The sequence below is a fragment of the Nicotiana tabacum genome, chromosome 22 (assembly GCF_000715075.1).
Source record: "Nicotiana tabacum cultivar K326 chromosome 22, ASM71507v2, whole genome shotgun sequence".
NCBI classification, from domain to species: domain Eukaryota; kingdom Viridiplantae; phylum Streptophyta; class Magnoliopsida; order Solanales; family Solanaceae; genus Nicotiana; species Nicotiana tabacum.
The window spans coordinates 1498188-1513755 of NC_134101.1; positions in this window are offsets into that span (position 1 = coordinate 1498188).

Consider the following 15568-nt stretch of genomic DNA (forward strand, 5'->3'; position numbering starts at 1 on the left):
TATCTTAATATCTTTGTGCACCTGTGATTACGGTTATTTATTGGAGGATTTTGAGTTCACTTTGAAGTACTTCCGTATACCATGTATTAGCTTCGACGTTTTAAAGAATTCTAGGGGGAAGGACTAATAACCCCCCAAGTGGTTCCTCCTCAAATTGGAATTTGTCACAGGGGTTGAAGCAGGGTCGCATGAAAATGTTCCAAATCCAGATAGTTCTGTGGCTATTGCAGCAGAGCCAAAGTACTTTGCTTTCATTGGATAGGAACTAAAGCCATTTTTTCTGCTCCCAAATACTTCACCTCATTGAAGTTGCCTTGGAGATTGAAGCTTATAAATGGTGATGACCCAATCAGTGACTTGAGATTAAATCTTTGAACTTTCAAATCTTGCCAAACTTGCACAAAATACTAGTGTAAAAAAAATACTTATTACAATGGTAATCGTTTTTTTTTTTCGAAAGAAGAAAAAATTAAAAAAGAAACCCTTGTACAAAACCTCGGCCGTTGAAGAATGCACCTTGGCTAATGGCTGAAATGCTTACCAAGACATTGTGCTCAAAGAATTTTAGTGCTTTTAATTCAATCAAATGGCTAATAGACATTTATTGCAACAATGATAATCAACTATAACGCCCCTTCTTCACAAGAAAAACAGAACTAATGGGAAGGTAAATATATTATTTATTTAATTTAATGAGAGAAAAGTTTTATCCTATTAGTTCATTCAATGGTACTTCTACCAAATTTTAAGAATATAATAGTATCTATGAACGTGCATTGCACATTAATAATGGCACGTGATGATTTAAACATTTATTTATATGAAGAAAAAATAAAGTTTAATTAATGAGAGAAATTTTATGTATAATATTACAACAATCATCTAAATTCCGAAAAATATTATTACAGCATAATACATGAATTTAAAATAAAAGGACATCACCAAAAATTACTCAAATGATCAATTTTGTCATGTTAGTTAGATAATTACATATTATAGTTTAAAAGTATTTAATATGATGATATCTTAATGAACACTTCTCTGTGGACAATATTTTTCTGTGTTTGTTTCTTCCTAATGCGTTGGTTGCTCTGCCTTAACCAGAACTCTTGTTATCGATCTTGATATCCCTCTTGAAAGTGCAACATACAATTGTTCGTGCAAGAAAACATATTGTGGTAAATATAGTCCAATATTTAGGATGTTTGTCTTTATGTTTTATTTATTATATTTGCAAAACATAGCATACTAAAAATTATTTTCACACAAATTTAAAAAGATATTCCTTAGTTTCGGAAGACGAAAGTTGAATTGAGGGATAAGAATATACTTAGAAGCACATTAACCAGTATAATAATTTTTGCATGTATGACGTTATTGTCAAAATTTCTATATACCATTTGTGTGGTATTACATAAGCTACTCGACGTATCTAAGTTGTTCAGTAGCATGACAAGCATATTTTTCTTCAAAATCAACCGATATACAATGGAAGATCAATTTTAACTTAGTCTATTATATATAAAGTGACACTAACATTTGCAAGAAATAAGAAACTTGACAACAAACATGTATGGTAGAAGGCCATTTGGTATTAAAGTATTTAAGTATTATTCTTGGTAATAATTATTGGTATCATTTTATGCTGAGTCAAAAACTAAAAAATATTTTGTTTTTACAATAAAATTTTACAATCAACCTTTTATTTAGTTTATCAACTTATTAATTTCTGCTAGCTAAGATTCTATCATGCGATTTACACAAATTGCGTTTTAATCTAATGATATAAATATTTCTCTTATTAAATACGTTATTATTACCCATTGGGATTGATAACCAAGTTGTTAGGAAGAATCAAATCATCTTTTATTGGATGTTCTTCTTCGTTTCGGACACGAAGCAAGAAGACACTGAATAATGAATATGTTCTTACTTTATATTTCCTGTCAGTTGAATCTTCTTCGTTTGAGGCCAGAAGTATAACTTTGGCAAGCTAGCTTTTATAATCTCCGCTTTTGTCGATTTTGGAGCTACTGGTAGTACTTGACAAAAATTACCTCCCAAACTATTCATTAATATCCAATATATCTCTAGAACTTCGGTCAACTATTTCGATCGTTTGACACTTAGCCATAAGTGCTTTATTCCATATTATCAATTTTGCTTTCCTTATAAATTTAGCATCATTTCTATGCTTTGATATATTTGTAATGATTATTTAAGTTATTTTTAAGAAGTATATCAAATCTAAAGTGGGTGGTCTCACAATAAAATCGTTGTTGGTACACTACTTGCTATTATTACTAACAATGTCATGCCTCTTGATATGATATTTGCAAGTAATGTATGACATATAAATATTATTTTGATTCCGCCAGAGGCATCTACAAAGAATAATCCCGTTATACCAGAATCGACTCTTTATAATACAGTCTTGAAAACTTGTTCTTGTTTAGGATTTAGTTTTGATTGTGCTTCCTCAAACACTTGCATAGCATTTTGATTCTTAATAATATACTAATATTTTTACTTTGTGTTCTAACGCTCTTTTTATGGAATATATTTATGTACCCTAAGATATTTGTTTTTAACTTGAATAAGAATTTTACTCATATAATGAGTTTAAAAATAATTGAATTGGATTCTCTTGCTAAATAATTAATTAAAAGATTTGATTATTTGGTTTTAACATAAACAATAATTGGTTCTATGTTGATTAAGATCTTAATATTAGTTCATCTCTTGTTTTGAATATTTAATTTTAATTATAATTTTATCCACCATAAATTTTATTTTCAAAGAGTAAAAGATTGATATGACATGTCACTTTTAGATCTTTATGTTTGTAGAATCATAAGTGGTATTGACTCTTACCAATCATTTTTTTTCTCTTTTTTACACATTTACATTCTTAAATATTTTCTTATTTGTTATTTAATAATTGGGTATTTTTCAATATTACACAAAAAAAATTGATTAAAAAATTATTATTTGAGTAAAAAAATAGTTTAAATATAATATAAAAATATATTATCGTGGTGGTATTTTTTTTTCCTCAATTTCAACTCTTTATGCATTCCATTTAATATTACTTTTATGTTTTCTTCGTATTGGACCTTATGTAGTGGTTGTGTATTGCCAATACGGAGGATTCTTATGAAATTGATTTTGCTAAACCTTCCTATATATTTTTAATAAGAATTTAATAGACAAGATTTATTAATTTTAAAATTTTAAATATTAAAAATTAGCATAGAAGGTATTGTAGTCCAAAAAATAGGTTATTGCAGTTATGTCCTTTCCCTATGAGTTATTCCATTTAATATTTTAAGGCTATTTTGATATATTAATATTGTATTTATGCTTTTATAATAATATAGGCTCTCATTTTTCTAAATGGATTTGGACAATATAATACATTCTCAAATTAAATTAGTAATAGGACACTATAATTCGTTTTTAAATTAAATTGGTAATAAAATATTTTAAGAAGTATATCCTTAAAGTAATAGAATTGCATGAGTAAAGATATTTACTTGTTCAATTTTATATGAATTAGAAAGTGCGAAAGTAAGTATACTAATAGGATTCCTAAAGGTAATCATATAGGATTCTTAATGTGTAATATTATGTCCTAAAACTAATAGGATTATAAGATTAATATCTAAAATTTCGGTTATGTCCTTTAATTATGAGTTATTATGCTTAATATTATAAGGTTATTTTTGTAAACCGACATTGTATTCATGCTTTTATAATAACCCAACCCGCTAGGTAGTGTGTCATGACCCAAAATCCAACTAGTCATGATGGCACCTAACCCAACCCGCTAGGTAAGCCAACTTTCAATTATCCAATTCCAATAATAATTTTTAAAGTAATTTAAGTGAATAAACATTTTAATCTTATACATCCCCCAAGAACTAGTAGTACAAATCATGAGCTTCTAAGAATAGAGTATACAAAGCGAAAATAAAATAAATACATAAACATAGTCTGTTTGAATAATACATAAACAGAGCTTTTATAAATCTAAGGCTACCCTGAACAAGAGGCAGCTACAACAGAAACGCAGGTACATCTTCAAGTCCCGCAACCAACGAGCACAACAACACAACATCTGCACGCAATGTGCAGAAGTGTAGTATCAGTACAACCGACCTCATGTACTGAGTAAGTAACAAACCTAGCCGTAGGTTGAAAGTAGTGACGAGCTTCTACCAAGGTCGGGTCCACAACCAATAGTACAAAACAACATAAAGCAAATAATACCAGAAGTAACTCAGAGATAAACAGCTTAGCCAAATCATGATTTCAAAAAAAATAGTTCTTCCTTTCAAATACATCAATGAAACCCAAATCGTTTGTCGGAGTTCCCAAAAATATGAATAGTTTGAAAACAATAAATTTCTCCCAAAATCTTGTCAATAATAAATAAGATGTTTCATTTTCCTTCCGGATAACTCGTGTAAAAAAAATGCATCACTATGCCCATCTGTCAAAATGTGTGAGAAATCATGAATGATGTGATGTTGTACAGCATGAGGAAAAATACATCTCTATGCCTGTATGTCATGTGTGCATGCCAATGCGATGCAATTTAGTGATAAAATCATAAACAGCCCCTCGGAAAGAACATCACTCATATACAGTCCCTCGGACAAACCTCACAGTCACTCGTGCCACTCGGGCATTCCTCAAAATCACTCTTGCCACTCGGGCATACCTCACAATCGCTCTTGCCACTCGGGCATATCTCACAATCACTCATGCCTCCCCGTTACTCAGCACTCGGCACTAGGCACTCGACACTCGCACTTAGTAGATACCTGCGCTCACTGGGGGTGTGTACAGACTCCGGAGGGGATCCTTCATCCCAAGCGCTATAATCTGCATGGACAACTCACGTATTGCACGGACAACTCACGTGCTATAATAATAAAGTATGTTGCAAGCGGGCAGCCCCGATCCACACTTATCCTTACAATCAGGCCCTCGGTCGATATCAAGTATGCTGCGGCGTGCAGCCCGATCCCATAAATATGCAACATGCTACGGCGTGCAGTCCGATCCCATAAATATCCTCACAAATCAGGCCCTTGGCCTCACTCAGTCATAAACCTCTCAAGCCACTCGGGCATTTCAGTAAAACAGGGCATTCGGTCCAAAACATTTATATGCATCAAAAATAGAGTCATAAAACTGAGTTATGATATGCAATGAAATGAATATGACTGAGTATGACTTTTTAATTTCACACAATAATTCACAGTAATATGACCTTTGTGGGTCCCAATAATACTGGCACATATCCTCAACATGATTTGTAATATGCTTTTCAGCTCAATTTCTTTAACACATAAAACCGCATGGAAAATACCAAGGTTATTTAACTATAAAATTCCACATAAACAATTATGTCACAATTTCTATAGTGCACGCCCACACGCCCGTCACCCAGCATGTGCGTCACCTCCAAACAATTCACAAAATACATATATTCAGGGTTCATACCCTCAACTCCAAGATTAGAAGAGTTACTTACCTCAATCCAAGCAAATTCTTTATTCCAATAAACCTTTTCCTCGTGATTCAGCCTCTGAATACCTCGAATCTTAGTCAAAATAATTCGATACAATCAACACGAGGTATAGGATTCAATTCCATATGAAAATGCTAATTTTCCATAAAAATCCAAAATTTAGTTCAAACATTGCCCGTGGGGACCACGTCTCGGAACCCAACAAAATTTACAAAATCCAAACACCCGTTCTGATACGAGTCCAACCATACAAAAATTATCAAATTCCGACATCGGATTGACCTTCAAATCTTCATTTTACATTTTTGGAAGATTTTATAAAAATCTAATTTTTCTTTCATAAATTCACGGATTCATGATGTAAATGAATATAGAATCATGAAATATAATTAATATAGGATAAGAAACAGTTACCCCAAAGTTTTCCCGTGAAAATCTCCCAAGAATCGCCTAAACCGAGCTCCATAAACTCAAAAATGAGTAAAAATGGCAAGAACCCCGTTTTATAGACCTTCAGTTGTTTCGGGCATCACAGGTAGCATGGGGCGCTGCCTGTGGCATAGTTTCCAGCATCCCAAAATTCCCAGCGCCAGGGCTAGCGCCCCACGCTACCCTGGGCGCTCGCGGCGACGGAAACATTATTCCAGACACGAAAATAGGCATAACTCTCTCATACGATGTCCGAATTCAACGATTCTTTTTGCTATGACTCTGTAATTTCAATACGGATCTAATACTTCAATAAAAACGGATTTTGGATCCTATTTGCTTAATTTGATACCACATATTCTTGAAGAATCGACATCGAACATTCTAGGTTCGATGCCGAAACATAGCAAATCAATTCGGAATGAACTCAAATTTTGCGTACAAGTCATAAATGACATAAAAAAGCTATTCAAGACTTCAAATAGTATAAAGGAGAGTAATTACTCAAAATGACAAGTTGGGTCGTTAGATAGATAGATAGATAGATATAGATAGTTTCTGTAAACGTGCGTTGCACGATAATAATAGTATGTTGATGTTCGATCACTAAACAATTTGATATTCATACATTTCACATAGATCCTCAATCAATTTTTATATAATAAATTAAGGGACCAAAAATTAAATTTACGTAGAATACTATCTATATGACTGCAACACTTGATGTGGAAGAAAATATAACAATCTTCAATTGTGATTACACTTCCATAATACTTGAATTTACAGTGATTCAACATCATCGTCTGAACCTGTGAATGATATTGTGATGACCCAAAATGTCATCTTTAAATTTAATAAGTAATTATGTGTTCTAAAACCTCGAAAAGCACTATTTATTATTCCTCAACTTGCGTGCGCAGTCCGTATAATTTTTGAAAAAGTTTTTGCATGAAAAATGGATTAAAATATGAAATAGAACTTTAAAACTCAACTAAGTTGACTTTGGTCAATATTTTGAGCAAACAGATACGGATCCGTGTTTTGACAGTTCCGGTAGGTCCGTATCGTGATTTGGGACTTGGGTGTATGCCCGTGTGATGACCCTAAATGTCATCTTTAAATTTAATAATTAATTCTGTCTAAGACCTTGAAAAGTACCATTTATCATTCCTCGACTTGCGTGTGCAGTCCGTACAATTTTTCGAAAAGTTTTTATGTGAAAAATGGATTAAAATGTGAAATAGAGCTTTAAAACTCAACTAAGTTAACTTTGGTCAAGATTTTGAGCAAATGGACCCGGATCAGTATTTTGACAATTTCGGTAGGTCCGTATCGTGATTTGGGACATGGGCGTATGTCCGGAATCGAATTCCGAGGTCCCTAGCTCGAGATATGAAATTTTTATGAAAAATTAAAAGCTAGAAAGTTTAATGATTTTTAAGAAATTACTGAAGTTGGATTTATTGATCTCGGGCCCGTATTTTGATTCCGGAGCCCGGTACAGGTTTAATATAATATATAAGTCATGTATGTGAAATTTGGTAGAAATCGGAGTTAATTTGACGTGATTCGGACGTCCGGTTGAGAAGATAGTAGTTTTGAAATGTTCTTGAGGAATTCATGGGTTTTGGTGCTAAATCCATAGTTTTAGGTGTTATTTTTGTGATTTGATCGCACGAGCAAGTTCGTATGATATTTTTAGACTTGCGTGCATGTTTGGTTTGGAGCCCCGAGGGCTCGGATGAGTTTTGGATAGGCCACGGGATGTTTTGAACTTAGAAAATTTTGATGGTATAACTGAACCTATTGCAGGCCTGATCTCACAATCAGGCATTGCAAATGCGAACCAAGCAGGTATGCCAATTGCGAGATTTTTATCGCAATTGCGAAGAAAGCCTAGGCCAGCAGTTCTAGCAATTGCGAGTTTATCTTCGCAATTGCGAAGGGCCAATTGTCGTAAATGCGACATAATCTTCGCAATTGCGAAGGCAGCGTAAATGTGAAGGTTCTCGCATTTGCGATGAACCCTTCACATTTGCGAGCTTCGCAATTGCGAAGCTCAGGTCGCAAATGCGACATCCGCAGCTGATAACTTTGGGCTTAAATGGGATTTTTCATTCATTCTTCAATTTTTCGAACCCTAAACCTCAAGAGGCATTTTTTGGGCGATTTTCACGGAAAAATATTGGGGTAAGTGTTACTTATCCTATATTGATTATATTTCATGATTTCATACTCATTTATATCATGGATCCGTGAATTTATGGAAGAAAAATCAGATTTTTTCTAAAATCTTCCAAAAACGAAAATTTAAGATTTGAAGGTCCATTTGATATCGGAATTGGATAATTTTTGTATGGTTGGACTCGTCTCGGAATGGGTGTTTGGATTTCGTAAGTTTTTTCGAGATTTGAGACGTGGGTCCCAATGTCAAATATTTAAATGAATTACTGATTCTATCCGGAAAATTATTAAATTCATATGGAATTAATTCCTATGATTCGTATTGAGTATATTGAATTATTTGTGAATAGATTTGAAGCTTTTGGAGCCAAATTTAAAAGGAAAAGCCTTGGTCGAGTAATTGATTGGAATTTGCAAAGCGAGGTAAGTGTCGTGGTTAACTTTGACTTGAGGGAATAGAATCCTTAAATTATTTGTTATGTGAAATGCATGTGAACGACGTATAGGAGAGGTGACTAGTGTCTATACGTCGTCAAATTAATTGTTTGCCTGCTTACTTGAAAAATCATAAATTATTTTAAATCATGAATTAATTATTATAATAATTGTTTCTCTCCTATTCTTTGTCAAATATTAATTCTTGAATTCCTGCATTAATTGTTACATGCTATTTGAATTATGTGCCTTAATTGTTATTTGACATTTAGCATATTAAATATTAAAATGCATATTTTCTCTCTGATTTCTATAATAATTTGCTATTTGCCTTTGTTTTGTTTCGTAATTAAATCATAATTATTGTATGCTTGTTGTCTTATAATTTTATATTAATTGTTGCATGTATTGGGGTAATTTCTTCTATAAGAATTGGTAAATAAATATATTGGAGGATCGGGTTGCACGCCGCAACAGAATCGATTGAAATGAATATATTGGGGGATCGGGTTGCACGTCGCAACAGACTTATTAAAAGTCCATATTGGAGGATCGGGTTGCACGCCGCAACAGACTTATTTAAAAGTCGACATACATACATATATATATATATATATATATATATATATATATATATATATATATATATATATATATATATATATATATATATATATATATATATATTGGGGGATCGGGTTGCACGCTGCAACAGACTTGATTAAAATAAATATATTGTGAGAGCGGGTTGCATGCTGCAACAGAACTGAATGTGAATATATTGTGAGAGTGGGTTGCACGCTGCAACAGAACTGAATGTGAATATATTGTGAGAGCGGGTTGCACGCTGCAACAGAACTGAATGTGAATATATTGTGAGAGTGGCTTGCACGCTGCAACAGAATTGATGGAAATGATAATTGGTTATGACTGCTGAGTTGGCTTCAATTATTATAAACGAGTTACCTGATTTATTTTATTATTGTTGTTGTTACTAATATTACGTACAGGTAATGTAAGTGACCTGCCTTAGCCTCGTCACTACTTCGTCGAGGTTAGGCTCAGCACTTACCAGTACATGGGGTCGGTTGTACCGATACTACACTATGCACTTCTTGTGCAGATTTTGGAGTTGGTCCCAGCGGCGTGCCATAGACTTGCTCGGATTTCAGCTACTCGGAGGAAACTTGAGGTATAACTGCATGGCGTCCGCAATTCTGAAGTCCCTGTCTATTTTACTTTAATTGTGTGTTTATTTCCAGACAGCTTCATTTTATTCAGACCTTTATTTGTATTATTCTAGAAGCTCGTGCACTTGTGACACCAATTCTAGGATGGTATTTAGACACCGTTGTTTTTATGGATTATTTTACTATTTCAGACCTTACTTCCGCGTTTATTTCTTTGTTATTAATAAATCTAAAGATTGTTTAAAAATTGGTTAATATCATTCTAACGTTGGCTTGCCTAGCAAGTTAAATGTTAGGTGCCATCATGGTCCGAAGGTGGGAATTTCGGGTCGTGACAGCCCGGAATCGAATTCTAAGGTCCCTAGCCCGAGATGTGGAATTTTGATGAAAAATTAAAAGTTTGAAAGCTTAATGATTTTTAAGAATTTACTGATGTTGGATTTAATGACACCGGGTCCGTATTTTGGTTCCGAAACCGGGTATAGGTTCACTATAATATTTATGACTTGTCTGCCAAATTTGGTGAGAATCGGAGTTGATTTGGCGTGATTCGGACGTCCGGTTGTAAAAATATAAGTTTTAAAATTTTCTTGAAAACTTCCTTTGATTTGATGTCCGATTCGTAGTTCTAGGTATTATTTTGGCAATTTGATCACGCGAGCAAGTTCGTATGATATTTTGGGACTTGGGTGCATGTTTGGTTTGGTGCCCCGAGGGCTCGGGTTGGTTTCGGGTGGTTAACGGATCATTTTTGGACTTAAGGAAACTGCAGAAACCTGCTTCTGGTTTCCTTCTTTGCGTTCGCGAGGGGCGTCTCGCGTTCGCGAAGAGAAAATTGGGGCTGGCACATTTTGTGCTTCACGTTACGACAGAGTAAACGTGTTCGCGAAGGCTTGAGGTGCGAAGTTTCGCATTCGTGATCGAAACCTCGCGTTCGCGAAGGGAAAGGGGCTGGCCAGGAAAATTGCCTTCGCATTCGCGAAGGGCATCTCGCGTTCGCGAAGGCCAAGCCAGGCAAGCTTCGCATTCGCGAAGTAGCCCTCGCATTCGCGAAGAGTAAATTGGTCAGCAGGAATTTTTGCTTCGCGAACGCGAGGCACTAACCGCGTTCGCGAAGGGTAAAAGTTCCAAAAATAGAACTTAAGTTCTGGAAAATGGGATTCGTCCCATTTTCAACCCTTTTCCATTTTTGAGCTCGGGTAAGGCGATTTTTGGGCGATTTTCACGAAAAAATATTAGGGTAAGTGTTCCTTATCCTATATTGATTATATTTCATGATTCCATACTCATTTACATCATGAATCTGTGAACTTTTGGAAGAAATATTAGATTTTTATAAAATCTTCCAAAAATAAAAATTTAAGATTTGAAGGTCCATTTGACATCGGAATTGGATAAATTTTGTATGGTTGAACTCGTATCGGAAAGGGATTCGGATTTCGTAAGTTTTTAAGAGATTTGAGACGTGGGTCCCAATGTCGAATATTTAAATGAATTACGGATTCTATCCGGAAAATTATTAAATTCATATGGAATTAATTCCTATGAATCGTATTGAGTATATTGAATTGTTTGTGAATAGATTTGAAGCTTTTGGAGCCAAATTTAAAAGGAAACGCCTTGGTTGAGTAATTGATTGAAATTTGCAAAGCGAGGTAAGTGTCGTGGTTAACCTTGACTTGAGGGAATAGAACCCTTAAATTATTTGTTATGTAAAATGCATGTGAACGACGTATAGGCGAGGTGACGAGTGTCTATACGTCGTCAAATTAATTATTTGCATATTTACTTGAAAAATCATAAATTATTTTAAATCATGAATTAATTGTTATAATAATTATTTCTCTCCTATTTTTTGTCAAATATTAATTCTTGAATTCATGCATTAATTGCTACATCTTATTTGAATTATGTGTATTAATTGCTACTTGACATATAGCATACTAAACATTAAACTGCCTATTTTCTCCCTGATTTCCATAATAAATTGCTATTTGTCATTGTTTGTTTCATAATTAAATCATAATTATTATATGCTTGTTGTCTTAAAATTTTATATTAATTGTTGCATTTATTGGGGCAATTTCTTCTATAAAAATTGGTAAATAAATATATTGGAGGATCGGGTTGCACGCCGCAACAGAATCGATTGAAATGAATATATTGGGGGATCGGGTTGCACGCCGCAACAGACTTAATAAAAAGTCCATATACGTAACAGAATTGATTGAAATAAATATATTGGGAGATCGGGTTGCACGCCGTAACAGACTTGAAATTGGTTGAATATATTGTGGGAGTGGTTTGCACGCTGCAACGGAAATTGATTGAAATAATAATGGGTTATGACTGCTGAGTTGGCTTCAATTATTATAAATGAGTTTTTTTATTTATTTTTATTATTTGTTGTTGTTACTAATATTGCGTACAAGTTAATATAAGTGAATCGCCTTAGCCTCGTCACTACTTCGTCGAGGTTAGGCTCAGCACTTACAAGTACATGGGGTCGTTTGTTGAGATACTACACTCTGCACTTCTTGTGCAGATTTCAGAGTTGGTCCCAGTGGCGTACCATAGACTTGCTCGGATTTCAGCTACCCAGAGGAGACTTGAGGTATAACTGCACTGCGTCCGCAGTTCTTAAGTCCCCGTCTACTTTACTTTAGCTGTGTGTTTGTTTCCAGACAGCTTTATTTTATTCAAACATTTATTTGAATTATTCTAGAAGCTCGTGCAATTGTGACACCAATTCTGGGATAGTATTTAGACACCGTTATTTTTATGGATTATTTACTATATTTCAGACCTTACTTCCGCATTTATTTCTTTGTTATTAATAAATTTAAAAATTATTTTAAAATGGCTAATATTATTCTAATGTTGGCTTGCCTAGCAAGCGAAATGTTAGGCGCCATCACGGTCCGAAGGTGAGAATTTCGGGTCGTGACAGTTGGTATCAGAGCACTAGGTTACATAGGTCTCACGAGTCACGAACAAGCTTAGTAGAGTCTGAAGGATCGGTACGGAGACATCTGTACTTATCTCTCAGAGGCTATGAAGTTTAGGAACAATATCACTTCTTTCATACTCCGTCGTAAGAATTTATTCTATCATCGATGATTGAACCATTCTACTTTTATTCTCTCGCGGATGGTGAGAACATGTAATACATCTACCGATGGGCAGGGACCAGAGCCCCTAATGGAAACTATGGTCAGGGGTAGAGGTCGAGGCCGAGGTCGTGCTAGAGGCCGAGGAAGAGGCCGAGGTAGAGCTCGAGCAGCTACACCTATTGTAGGACCTCAGGTGGACCTTCAGGAAGAGGTTCCAGTTCAGGATGTACCAGTTAGACCAGTTCAGGTCCCGGAAGGATTCATAGCTACTCCAGTGCTTCAGGATACTCTAGTCTGCTTGGTGAGTCTTATGGAGGGCATGGCCCAGAATGGTAAATTTACAATGGCACCATCCATTTCACAGGCTAGGGTAGGAGCACAAACTCCCACTACTCCCACTCCGGAGCAGATGGCTCCCCAAAATCAGGCTCCAGCAGCCCCGCCAGTTGAGGTAGTTCAGCCAGTTATTGCGACACAAACCGGTGATAGGCCCGTCATGTCTTTTGAGGCCTTATTGAGACTGGATAAGTTTACTAAGATCTTTCTAGTTCACTTCAATGGTACATCTTCTGAGGACCCACACGATTATCTTGAACGCTGCCACGAGGTGCTGTGGAACATGGGTATAGTTGAGACCAATGGGGTTGATTTTGCGGTATTTCAGATGACGGGTTCCGCCAAGAGGTGGTGGAGAGATTATATATTGACCCAACCAGTTGGATTGCCTGCACTTACCTGGGAGCCGTTCTCTCAACTATTTCTGGAGAAGTTCCTCCCTATCACACTAAGAGAGGAATTCCGTAAGCAATTTGAGCGTCTACAATAGGGCAGTATGACTGTTACTCAGTACGAGTCCCGTTTTGTGGATTTGGATTGCCATGCTCTCCTTTTACTACCTACTGAGGGAGAGAGAGTGAGGAGGTTTATTGAGGGACTCACTCACCCTATCAAGCTTCAGATGGCCAAGGAGACCAGAAGTGAGATTTCTTTTCAGGCGGCTGCTAATGTCGCGAGGAGGATCGAGATGATTCTTGCACAGGAGAGAGGGCAGAGGTCTGATAAGAGGCCTCATCAGTTCGGTGATTTCAATGGTGCCCCGTCTGGAGGGAGGGGTGATTTTGGTAGGGGTCATCCTTCCAGACCGTTTCATTCAGCACTTCATACATCTCACGGTGCTTCAGGGAGTCACGGTCCTATTATGCCTTACTATAGGCAGCCAGTATTCAGTGCACATTCAGTTCATATCAGTGCACTGCCATTCTAGAGTTACTACAGCGGTTATCCAGCCCATTTGGGTCAGCTTCAGCTTCAGCAACCACGGCATCAGGATGGGTGTTATGAGTGTGGGAACATTGGTCACATCAGGAAGAGTTTCCCTAGATTGGCGAGTAACAGATCTCGGCAGGATTCACGTGCCATCATACCGGCATAGGTTGCTTCACCTCCTGCTTAGCCAGCTAGAGGTAGGGGTCAGGTAGCTAGAGGTGGAGGTCAATCCATTAGAGGTGGAGGTCAGACCGTTAGAGGTGGAGGCCAGCTAGTTAGAGGCCATCCCAGAGACGAAGTTCAGAGTGGTGGGGCCCAGCCCCGATTTTATGCTTTTCCAGCTAGGCCTAAGGCCAAGTCATCTGATGGTGCGATCACATGTATTATTCCTGTTTGCCATAGAGATGCTTCAGTTCTATTTGATCCAGGATCTAATTATTCCTATGTGTCCTCCTATTTTGCTTCATATTTGGTTATGACTTGTGATTCTCTGAGTGTTTCTGTGTGTGTATCTACACCGGTGGGAGAATCTGTTGTAGTATATCATGTCTATCGTTCATGTGTGGTTACTATTGGTAGTCTTGAGACTAGTGTGGATCTTCTACTTCTTGATATGATAGATTTTGATGTCACCTTAGGTATAGATTGGCTGCCACCTTATCATGCTATATTGGATTGTTATGCCAAGACAGTAACCCTAGCCATGCTGGGGTTACCTCGGTTAGAGTGGAAAGGAAATCCTGGTCATTCTGCCATCAGGGTTATTTCTTATATGAAAGCTCGGCGTATGGAAGAGAAAGGATGTCTAGCCTATTTGGCTTATATTCGCGATCCCAGTGCGGATGTTCCTTCTATGGACTCAGTACCAGTTGTTCGTGAATTTCTAGAAGTATTTCCTGCATATCTGTTAGGGATGCCACCCGACAGAGATATTGACTTCTGTATTGATTTGGCTCCGGGCACTCAGCCCATTTCTATTCCACCATACCGTATGGCCCAGTCGGAGTTGAAAGAATTGAAAGAGCAGTTACAAGACTTGCTTGATCAGGGATTCATTAGACCTAGTATCTCACCTTGGGGTGCACTAGTACTATTTGTAAAGAAGAAAGATGGCTCTATGCGGATGTGTATAGATTATCGGCATTTGAAAAAGGCCACTATCAAAAACAAATATCCGTTGCCAAGAATTGATGACTTATTTGATCAGCTTCAGGGTGCCAAGGTATTTTCGAAGATTGATTTGAGGTCTGGTTACCATCAGTTGAAGATTAAGGCATCTGATGTCCCTAAAACAGCTTTTCGGACTCGGTATGGGCATTACGAATTCCTAGTGATGTCATTTGGGTTGACAAATGCCCTAGCAGCATTTATGGATTTGATGAATCGGGTGTTCAAGCCCTATTTGGATT